General features: G+C 38.7%; 1 pseudogene across 1 annotated transcript; it reads right to left on the bottom strand.

Annotated features, from left to right (window-relative positions):
• Window positions 1-671: 671 nt before the first annotated feature.
• On the bottom strand, window positions 672-898 carry LOC308247965 (small nuclear ribonucleoprotein G-like; annotated as a pseudogene). Its single transcript has one exon. The product of its transcript is annotated as a small nuclear ribonucleoprotein G-like (transcript).
• Window positions 899-12,372: the final 11,474 nt, after the last annotated feature.

The raw sequence follows: 12,372 nt of genomic DNA, 5'->3' as shown, positions 1-12,372 counted from the left end.
TGTTCCACTGTCCAGAATGCAGACACACAATTGCAAAGAAAGGAGGGGGATATAGTCTAGTTGTGAGAACAGGAGAAAAAGAAAAACAGTTTAGTGAACAATTAGCCAGTCTCTATCACAATAAATCCTTGCCCAAGTTGCATAATGAATATGTAGAAGGTCTAAGATATAAACCTCTGACCTAGGACCTTATTATGTCAGTGTGTTTGTGAGCTTGTGCAGCAGAATATTGGACTACCTTGCCAAGGGGAAGTAGTTTTTTGGGGAAAAAGATGGTCAATCCTTTTTCTTGGGATCTAGGAAATACCCTGGACTCAAGGATGGCTCTATCATTCCATCTGCAAAGAGCAGTGATGAAGACCTTCTCAGAGACTAAAGAAGGAAATAAGTTCTTGAAAGTATCTCTGTTACTCTGCAAGAAGATGCAGTAATTTCACTTGGAGTCAGCTTTTGGCATTCAAAGACAGCTGAACTGTCACTGGGTAGAACGACCTGCAGGAAGGGAAGCCCTGACTGTTTATTTCTTCTTTTTTCAATCAATACAAAAGTTTATTTAACGAAAGTTCAATGTGCAAATGGACAGGACTCTATTTTTATAATGTAGTAAAACAGGTGCTGTGAAGAGGGGGCATGTGGAAGCAATTGATTTCTCTGGTAACTACAGCCATTCTTTATACTCGTTCAACGGCTTCTAACATGATGATACTATTTCCTTGTATTACCATCATTCCAATGTTGTTCTGTTGCCCACCAGACATTCTGTTGCCATCTCCACACATTCATCTACCACAAGATTCATAAAGGGATCAAATCCCCACAATACTCCTTGGACATGCCTGACACCATTTAATCTCAATGATAACTTCTTATCCATAAATTTTTTTAACTCAGGAGGGTGAGCTTTTCTCAGTGCCCAAGCAAGCTCAAAGACACTTCAAAAAGGAATTCTGACATGGTGTTTTATTGAGAAATCTCTGCACTCTTCTGAAAGACCTGAGGATGCTCATGAAGGAACACAACTCTAGGAGAAGACTCCAGCCCAGGAAGCAGTTAGCCCATCAACAAAGGGAAGCTCTGTTAGTCACAGCAATGGACCAAAACCTGTGAGCCACAGAATATAGAAGGTAGAAAAGAAATATGGTTTGGATGATGATAACAGCACACTCTGAAAAGAATTTTCATCCAAAAACATTGAGGAAAACTTGGGCATGTAGTGAAGTTTCAAGGGACAAATATTTTGCTCTTTTGGGATATCATGCTTGACTTGTTTTTTTTCTTTTTATATAAATTTCACATTATTTCACGTGTGCTTACACGTGGGTATCAGGTCAGTAGAGTGTCTGGAGGCAAGAGTTCTCCAGGTTTTGGGAAAAATCATCACCAAAAGAAACAAATCATAAAATAACTGGGGCCATAGGTGTCACGAGCCTCAAGTGTTGCAGTGATATAAATACCATAAGAGCGTCTTAAACCATTTTATGTGAGTTAATTTCAGAAAGTCTATAGTCTGGGAGTGTAAGACCTCTGAAACTCTCTTCTTATTTTATGTTCAGAAATTCCAACTCGACTCTTAAGGCAATACAATAAGTTTTATTTAAAAGGAACACTCTCAATTGGCATTTTTATGGTATCTTTTTTTTTCCCTTCTGAAGGTTTTTATTTTTCCATTTGTCTATGCTCATATGGGAACTAGCCCTGTATTTCTCCATGTTTTTTTTATTTCTATGTTTTGAGGCTCTGGCTGGGTAGCTCAGCTGGTTGGAGCAGTATCCCTATACACCAAGGTTGTGGGTTTGATCCCCGATCATGGCACATACAAGAAGCAACCAATGAATGCATGGATGTGTGGAACAACAAATCGATGTTCTCTCTCTCTCTCTCTCTCTCTCTGTTCTTCTCTCTCTAAAATCAATGAATAAATTTTTTTTTTTAATTTCTTTGAGGACCAGAGCAACATCTTATTTCCTAATTCCTGGTAGTTCTATTGCCCTTAGCATTCCAGTACACAGATGGAGACAACCCATGATAACCCCACCTACACAGAGTTTATGGCTGTTTCCCAGCCAGGAGTGCCCAAACTTTTCCCCAAAATGGTCCCGTTTGTCTTTAATTAAAACTTAGAGCATGAGCTTCTTGGCTCTGGCAAGGGCTCTCAAATGAGAAGCCGCCTCACACAGATTTGTTTCACTGCAATCTGCCTCACAGCAGGCCCCTGAGATGGCTGCCATCGGATCTGGGACAGGAGAAAGCTTGCAAGCTCACAGAGCCACTAAGAAAGGCAGTTAATGGCCAGAAGTACCTGCAGCTCCTTTCAATTCATTAACTAAAGCTAACTCGGGGATCATTACTGGAGGGAGACTAATTTGGCAGCTGTCAGCATGGAGGGCAAAGATGCTGTGCTGACTGCAGGCCATGTGGACCCAAGGCCCCATACCCATCAGCTATTCTTTCTCTCTCCTTCATCTCAAAGCTCAACCACAGCTCATGAATAAAGTCTCTCTTTGTTTTTACCCTCTACTTACCTTTGTTCCAAAGTAGAACTTCATTATGATCTAAAACGGCCATAGGGTCTTTAACAATGTTAAAAAATGAACTAGCTTACCAACTAACAATTTATCCTTTCTATACTCTATCAGAAACGGGTAAGGACATAAGAGGAGTAAAAAATATTGTTTCTATCCATAAAGAGCTTTCAACCTAGTTGTTGAATTAAGCCCATAAAGAGAGAACATTGTAAAAATGTAGGATATTGTATAATATGTAGAGTAGACTGAGAACAAGAGCAGTTCAAGAAAGGAGAGATGCTCAAGTGGTCCTATTACTATTTTCTTCTCTTCCAGATCATCTAACAAGAATTCCCTTGATTAAAAGATTGGAAGCATGTATAAAAAGTAAACATTTACATTTTAAATGTGTCCTGAATGCTTTCACTATTTACTTAATCCATTATCAGTGGTCTCTAGCTTATCAGAAGAGCCTAAGAGACTCTTGGCTCTTGTAGAAGCTATAATTCTGTATGCCTACCTAATATTGCTTATAGACAGAATAAATATCTTGTTATTTTTGAAACATTTGGTGAAGTTGATATAATTAATGAGTTGCCAGCCTGTTAAGGAGAGCTGTTGAACCCATAGTAGCTCTTTGCCACTTTATGGGTGGGCTTTTTTTTTTTTTTTATTCCCCAGTTAGTGGAACTAATTTTATAACTTCTATACATAAAATGTTAAATTGTACCCAAGTTCTGACTACTGGACTTTCATTTACCATTTTCTTAAAGCTTTACCTCCTCAAGTACAGAATTATATTCTGAATATTTTTAACTTGTAATTTTCAACTGGTTAGTGCCTTGTTGAGAAATACTTCCTTTTTTCCAGTTATCTGGCTTATTAGGTGACTGTGTGAAGTAGTTTTGAGAGAAAGAAAAAAATTTACTTGTTCATGAAAATCTTTGTTCTCACTGGTGACATTTCCCCATTGCTCAGAAGGATGCCATCAGTATTTGTGGCCTCTTACTGTTTTTTAAGGTTTTCAGCTTATTAGTAAGTATTAAGAAGTGCCTAGTAATCACAGCTACCATGTACAGATCATCTATTATATGCCATATTATCTAACATATTATCTTATTCAATGTTTTATCAATCCTGTTACAATTACTATTTATGCATTATGGATGAGAAAACTGAGTCTCGGAGTTAATTATTAATAATATCTGACCAATGCAGAATTTGAATACAGCTATAATTGACTCCAGAAACCACATTTTTTTCCACTGTAATATAAGGTAATTTAAAACTGTTTGGGCCTGCAATCTAAATCCAATATGTCTCTGACACACGTAGTGTTGGAAAATGTGTACATTTATGCAAAAGAGGAGAAAATTCATTGTATTTAGGGCCTATAGCAGGCATGATTCTTTCTTGTTTCTTCCTAGCCAATACTTTGTTTACTCCACTCATTCATTCCATGTTCATTTATAGATCACCTCTCTGTGCCAGTCATGGAATACAAAGATGAGCAGCAGGCAGTTTCTGCCCTCAAGCTCATGTGGCTTGAACAATAATGGAAGTCAGTGAAAAGACAATTCTAATACAAGTGTTAGTGGCTAAATTGACATAAGCCCAAGGCACTGTAGAAATATGAGAAAAAAGAACCTAACTAGCCAGGGAAAGAGGTGGCGGGGGGGAGTTAATCACTAAGAAATGAGTAGGTCTAGTCCTGGCCAGTGCCATCCAGTGATTAGAGAGTTGAGTTGGCCAGCACACTGAAGGGTCTCGGGTTTGATTTCAGGTCAAGGGCATGTACCTGGGTGCAGTTTTGCTCCCTGCCTGGGTCAGGGTGTGTGTGGGAGGCAACCATTCTATGTGTCTCTCTTACATCAATGTTTCTCTCTCTCTCCTTCCTGCCCTTCCACTCTCTCTCTGAAAAAGCAATGGAAAAAATATCCTCCGATGAGGATTAACAAAAAACAAATAAACAAAGAAGAAATGAGTAGGTCCACATAAATTTACCTTTTAGACTAGTATGAGGACAGGTTAGAGGACCTCATTTAGTTTTTTCATTAAAAAAAAAAGAAATATTCCACATAATCTAAGTTTTCACTCTTACCAGAGTTAAAGAAGTCTTAAATTAAAGCACACAATTGCACTTTGGAGAAGCTCTAATATCGGATGTGCTTGCCGAGGTCTCTAACCTGGAGTGTGCACTGTGTCACTGTGGCCTTTGTGCTTCTCATTACCATCCCCAGTCCACGTGCACAGTCTGCACCACTGTCCAAGCCACTGCATCTCCTGCCTGAGCCAGGACCGAGCCCCTGAATTGGCTTCCCTGTCACCTGTCTTTTCCCTTTCCAGTGTATTTTCTACCCAGAAGAGTCATCTCTCTAAAAACACATTTGACTGTGTTGCTCCTGTGTTTAACAAGCTTATATAACTCCAAATAAAAGTCCAAAGTTCTTACTAAAATGGTTCTTAAAGCCCTTCACAACCTGACCCCATTATGCCAGTTCCATTTTGATGGCCTGACACATGTCCCATGCTCTGGCCCCAATCTCCTTGATCATAATTTCCCTCCTCTTGTCTGACCAACACTGTGCCTTTAAGACTTCTGATTCCCCTAGTGCCAAGATGCTCACATCTTTCTTTATGTCACCACTAGAGGGCTGGTGCATGAAAATTCATGCACTGGAGGGGAGGTCCCTCAGCCAGGCCTGCCCCCTCTCATAGTCCAGGAGCCCTCAGGGGCAGGAGACAACCCGGTGATCAGGGGAAGGCGATGCCCCATCACACCTCTGCTGCTGCCACTGCCAGCAGTGCAGCCTTGTTTGGTCCTGGTTACCTGAGCCTCGGGCAGCCCTGGGTGGTTGGGCAGCTGCCATCCAAGGCTTGCCTGCACCTCGGGCCAGCCCTGGGAAACTGGGGGGCTGAGGGGACTGGGGGACTTTGGAGGAAGGTGCGTGGAGCAGCCGGGCCCGCCTGGGGGTGGGCCTGGCCTTGCCGCGCACCTGCTGCTCCAGCAGGGCTGAGGGGACTGGGCACTGCCATCTTGTGGCTGTGGGTACCGCCATCTTTGAGGGTATGGCAGTCAATTAGTATATTCCTTCCTTATTGGCTGTGGGTACTGCCATCTTTGCGACAGCATGAAGGTCAATTAGCATATCCCCTCTTTATTGGATAGGATAAGGCCTAGTTCTGCCTTCATAGGAATTATATATCTTTGTTGCAACCATGTGACTCCAGATACGTCTTCACTGTGAGACTCTGTGTTTCTCCAAGGCAGAAACTGAATAATATCCATGTTCCACAAGTCTGTCCTAAGTTGCCTAGTATAGCATCAGACTTAAGGACAATACCTCATAAATATTTGTCATTTATTCATAATAACAAATATTTGCTGAGCAATCATTATGAAAACTTCTGTTCTTTTGTATTTTTTTTTCTTTTGGTGTATTCATTCTGTTTTTTCTTACAACCTATCTCTTGATACAGCACTACAAATATTCCTAACTTTAAATATTAGGAAATTGAGGCTTATATTTGGTAAATAATTTGCCCCAAGGTAAAAATGAAGGAAAGTAGCAGATCTAAATTGGTCTCCTAATCACTATAGTATATTATTGGATGAATGAATGAATGAATAGATGAGAACTGGCAGCATGTTGCTGTAAATTAAATCTTTGATTATACTAGAAATTGTGATAATCCTACTACTCTTAGGCGTTTTGTTAAGTCTCCTCTCATAATAAACTTCTAAAATAATATAAGTAGGGCTTTAAGATTTGTCTGTCTTGTCTCTGGAGAAGCAGCAATCTGTTTGGGATTTGTTGTTAGTTCTAAGTAGGGATAAATAACTTGCACCTTGGAAATTTAAAAAAAAGAAAAGTCGCCCCGGCCAGTGTGGCTCAGTTGGTAGAGTATGTCCCATGCACCGAAAGGCTGCCAGTTTGATTCCCAGTCAGGGCATATACCTAGGTTGATGGTTTGATCCCTGATCAGGGTGCATTCAGGAGGCAACCCATCGATGATTCTCTCTCACATTTATGTTTCTCTATCGCTCTCTCCTTCTCACCTTCCTCTGTCTCTAAAAATTAATAAAGACATAAAAAGAAAAGAAAAGTCAACAAAGTTGTAGTCTGAACAAGTATTAGCGAGTTTATAACATACAAGTAATGGGCAAGACATTTAAAGAAAGAAATAACCCGGGTGGTGTTGCTCAGTGGTTGAGCATCGAACTATTAACTAGGAGGTAATGGTTTGATTCCTGGTCAGGGCACATACCAGGGCTGTGGGCTCGATCCCCAGTTGGGGGCCTGCAGGAGGAAGCTATTGGTGATTCTCTCTCATCACTGATGTTTCTCTTTCTCCTTCTTCCTTCCTCTTTGAAATCAATAAAAATATATTTAAAAATATTTTTTCAAAGAAACAAACATGAAGAATACAATTTAGAGAATGGCTAGCTACATGGAAAACATTTAACAACGATAGGTTTTTAAAGGGAGGGGTGTTCTCAGAGTTCAGATAGTACTAGCACGAGATACAAACTGAGAACCAGTAGCCAGAATCCTGTAGTCAGTCTTCTTGCTGTGTGACTGCTCAGATTTTCCACTTTCTCCAGGTTTCTCTTTCTTCAGGGGCACAAATTCAATAATATTCAACAGGTCTGTATTGATTGGCCATCAGGTCCAAGAAATTGGCTCAGATGGTCTCTGAGTCAGTTCATATACCTTATAACTAGTGACTCTAAACTTCCCTCTTCACTTCTCAGATGAGGACATGGGCTCCCAAGAGTGAGATATTTTGCCAAGGTTAGATGACTAATTAATAGTAGAGAACAGTTCATTATTACAAACTGTCATTTTATACCACTAATGTACTGTGAGCTAACCCACCACACACACACTGAAGAGTATAAATTGTGGAAATTCATCACCTATTATCCTCAGCTACATCCAAAATAATCTCTGCATAATTTAACAAGTGTGGAATATTTGGCAAAATTTCAAAAAGAACCCCAGGAAATGAGAAAATGATGTCATTATATTACCCATTAAAACAAATGAAAGTTCCATTTTTTTTTAAAGAGAAAAATAAACCAGAATAACTCAAGTTGAATTCCAGTTCTGTTTCAAACCAGCCACGTGGCCTTGTCCTCTGTGAGTATCAATTTCCTCATGTCTAAAATGAGACAAGATGTTTTGACTCTCAAACAAGACACTGTATGTGAAAGTCTTCGTAAATCTCTGAAGCACTACAAAAACATTGGCCACTATTAACTGAAGGTGCTTTGCTCAGAGAGGTTATTACACTTCTCCATCTTCTTCCAAGACAGAGAAACTGCATTTAATAGTAGAAGAATTTCGTCTTGGCAAAAGAATCACCTTTCTGATAATAAGAGCTATTAGATGTTGGCAGGGGAGACAGTAAAGGTATGTTAAAGCAATATTTATCCAAGGATTTTAAGAAGACAAAATATATAGTATAGTTTGTTCCTCAGAGCAGGAAGAAGAAATAGAAAATCTCTGATAAGGAATATCCAATCATAAGAAAGTATATTTGTGAGATTCTATGACTGTGTTTTGTCAATTTCTTTTGCATTAAATGAGAAAGAAAAATAAAGCTTGGTAATACTCAACCAGGAGTCTTTGTATAGGATGTGGTTGTCATATGCATTTTTTTTTGAAGATTTTTCATGTGGTCAGGAAAATAATTTGATCTTTCTTGCAAAGCTGGGTTCTCTGGGTGAAGTCAAAACCCCTCAAAGCAGTTTTTTTCTTTTATGGGAAAAGAAAACAACTGAGAGAGGGCCCGAGGTGGCTCCCTCCTGACAGCACACTTAGAAGTTCAGAGACGGTGTGTTTTAACTGTTTCACCTTGATTTCCTCCAAAGAGCAGTTTGGGGAATGGCAAGTTGGCATTTGCAAGAGGTTAAAAGAAACAGAAAATTGTTACCCTGCTGTGATTTTGTGCTTGTGCCTGTTTTATGTTTCCAAATAACAGCCTGTGGGTTTATTCATATAATTGTGAACTGGATTTATAAGAGGTTAACACAGAGAAATTTCTTAATTTAAAAAGTATGTGTGGGACCCAAGACAGGCAGCATTTTTGGGGGGCAAACTGCATTCTTTCAGCACTTTAGAGTGGTCTATTATCTATAAACTGTTTTACGAACACATACACAGTATGTGCATTTTGTATATGTTAATAGCAGTAAGATAAAATGAAAGAGCTGGAGAGTTCTGTTTAGTCATTTTTTATACTGAAAGAGGCCCTGAGACCACCCAGTATTATGATTGTCATTTGCCAGAGAACAATTGGGGTCTATCTGTTTATTCTCAGGAGAGATTACTCATCGTTCAGTGCTCAGTAGCACCAAGCATTGGCACTTGGAAGATAGTCAATACATTTCTCTTGAATTGAAATTAATAAAATTCATATGCTATGTCTTTGGTTACCCACATGGAAATCCATCTGTTTCTTTTAAACAGTTTGCCTCATATTTACTAATGAAGGAGCTAGAGCAGGCTTCCTGGTTCAGAACATAGTTATTGCGTAGGTCAGGGGTGGGGAACATCCAGGCCACGGGCCATATAAGGCCCCCAAAGTAATTTGGTCTGGCCCTGCCAAGGCTTTGGGGGTGAGTTAATTCAATGTTTGACCAAATATAGCAGGATAATTTTTAAGTTGATACAGTAATTTTGTATGAAATGAGTGTCTACCTCATAGCAAGGGCACAATATATATTGGCTACAAGTGTTATTCCTAGATAAAGGCTTAGCTAACTAATTTTAAGCGTGAGTGCAAATTAATTTAAGCATTATATATATATATATATGTATATATATATATATATGTATATACACACACACACACACACACACACACATATATATATATATATATATATATATATATATATATATATAAAATAAAAAAAGTGTAATATGTTAATTAGACAGGACGTCCTTCTGGACGAAGCCAGGGCTGCAAGGGCCAAGGCAGCAGCTGAGGTTGCAAGGGCTGAGTCCCTTGCAAGAATTTTGTGCATTGGGCCTCTATTATATATATATATTCTTACTATAAATATTTATTGAGAGCTTATTATGTGGCATGCATAGTTCTTTTCACAACAGACACAGAGGTGAACCAGAGAAGTAATAAATAGTATATACCATGAAGAAAGTCAAAGAGAGAGCTGTGGTAGAGAGTGGTGGGGATGGGGGAAGTTGGGGTGAGGTGCAGTGGACTCTCTGAGGGGTGATAATTGAGCTGAGAATAGGACAGGCTACTAGCAACATGAAGATTCAGGGGATAAGCCTTCCATAGATTGGGAACAGCAAGTGGAAAGGCCTTGGATTTTTCAGAAAATGGAAGAACTAGTATAATATTACAGAGTTTTTTTTAAACCTGGGCATGATTGACATTTTGGGCTTAATAATTAATTCTTGTTGTTGGGTCTGTCCCGTGCATTTTAGGATTATCAGTACCATCCCTGGCCTCTATCCAACATATGCCAATAGCACCACCACCGCCCAACAAATTGTAACAACAATAAAAATATCTCTAGAGATTGCCAGATGTCCTCCTGGAGGGCAAAACCCTTCTCCTCCCTCCCTGGTTGAGAACCACTTGGCTAGTGAATGAACAAGAAGGAGAATAATTTTATATGGAATAAAAGCATTAGGGAAGATCTTGGTAGTTCTTTCTAAGAACACTTCTGAGGCTTTAGTGGCTAATCATTTGACCTCACCACCCACTTCCTGGCCAGAATATGTCTGGATATACAAAAAAATGAGTCTGTGACTTCCTAGGCTTCCAATTTTGTCAGTTACTATTCCTCTACTAAACCCCAAGGCCTGTGTCTGTTTTTTTACTCAGAATATGAAGCAATATTTTATAGGTTTTATTTCACCTGGTAAAATATGTAATATTGAACTATATTCCTAATAGGATAAGTGTTTGGAATAAAAGTGTCTGTTTAAACTAATAAAAGTTAACACATATTTTATTAAGTAAGCATTTTATTTATTTTACCTGAAAATTGAGTTGAAAATAGCTGTCTCTTTTGAGTTCTCAATGATGAAAGGTTTGCATGCAGCTTTGATTTGTTATATTTATTTAAAATGTATAGATGTCTGTTAGGTTACAAGGGTGAGGGAGAGCTAATAACAGCTTATCAATAGTAAGCCTCCAAAAATGCTTCCCAATCCATATAAAATCATAGCAAATAATTTATTCTTTAGAGTATACGTGAATTACAACTCCTGAGGCCGCATGATTAAGAAGTGTTTATATTTGGTGCAGAAAAGAAGACTAGCATCAACATGGGTGTAACCTTAATCAAGATCAACTCTAAAGTGACCCAATGGTTTTGAGATTTGTCGTCATCTTTAAACCATTATTTCTTCCTTGGATATAGTAACACATCCATTAGAAATGCATTCCTTAGAGTATTTATGCACTAGTATGCTCTGGGAAGAAAATATCTCAGGAATATTTTCTAGATATAGAGGGAAGTAGAAAAAAGATCCTGGAAGCTTTTTTTAAAAATCCTCACCTGAGAATATGCTTTATTTATTTTATTGATGAGAGAGAGAGAGAGAGAGAGAGAGAGAGAGAGAGAGAGAGAGACATTGATCGGCTGTCTCCGGCATGGGCCCCAACTAGGAATCAAACCCACCACCCAAGTATGTGCCCTGACAAGGAATTGAACCCGAGAACCTTTGGTGCACAGGACGACAAGCCAACCAACCAAGCTACACTGGTCATGGCTGGAAGCTCTTCTTAAGGAATACAGTTAGGAAATTAGATCAGTTTTCTGTTTTGTTCCTTCTGCTCCTTCCCCGCCCCAGAGTTGCAGGATTCCGAATATTTATTTATTTATTTATTTATTTATTTATTTTTACTTTTTTACTTATCTATGAAGTTTTCTTAGGTTAGAATTAGTTGCTGGCTTTAATCTGATTGTGAGATGCTAGGAGACTCAAGCATCTAGATTATAATAGAACTAAGTCAGGCCTCAGGAGCCTTCTGTCTAAATCATAGTTAGAAACCTGTCCAGTTTACTCAGATTCTTCCCTCTAGATTTACTAATGTGTCCGATGCTATGACTTATACTGGGTCACTTGGAAGTCCTTCAACAGATCATTTCTGCTTGGTGCATGTATCAGATATTTGAATATTTTACCCTTCATCATTTCAACCCATATGCTTCAGAATAATAACTAAAAATAATCCTTTACTAACAATGTCTCTTAGCTTTGGGAATCGATTTCTTCAGAAGCGGAAATTTTAAGAGAGGAAGGATAATTGAACCCAAGAATAGACTGCCATGGGAATCGCTCCATTCCAGGGAACATAAAGAAAAGAATATACAACCATCTGCTGGATGGGCCAGACACAGCCCTGTCTGGGCAGGTGGTCTCTGGGGTTCCCTCTCAGCTCTAGGCATCTATGATTATTTTGTGCAGACAAAATGAATGCCACGATTTTTTTTTAAGTACTGGGAATCTGTGCCTTTCTTTTAAAAATCTTTGTTGGGTTTATTAAATTACCAAGTTAAATGCTTATTTCAAAAATAATTCAAAGTAAAATGTGAAAATATGCCTCCCACTCCAATTCCATTCCTCAGAATGAAGGTTAGCTGTATGGAGGGTATCCTTCTAGGGTATGTATTGATGCATTTTATGAATATATATTTCAAAGAAACTGCATAAATGTATATGAATAGACATATATTTAAATCTGTGTAAATAGATACATGTCGTTTCTTTTTTATTATAAAAATTGGTGTTCTTCAAAACTTCCCTCTAAAATGCCTCCTTGGCCCTAACTTATATGTTTCTTATTCTTATTTCAGTTCCCCTCAACTTCCATATTC

The sequence above is a fragment of the Plecotus auritus genome (assembly GCF_963455305.1).
Source record: "Plecotus auritus genome assembly, chromosome: 5".
Lineage (NCBI taxonomy): Eukaryota > Metazoa > Chordata > Mammalia > Chiroptera > Vespertilionidae > Plecotus > Plecotus auritus.
Note: the sequence above shows the minus strand (reverse complement) of the source record. Positions and strands in the feature narration are given on the sequence as shown.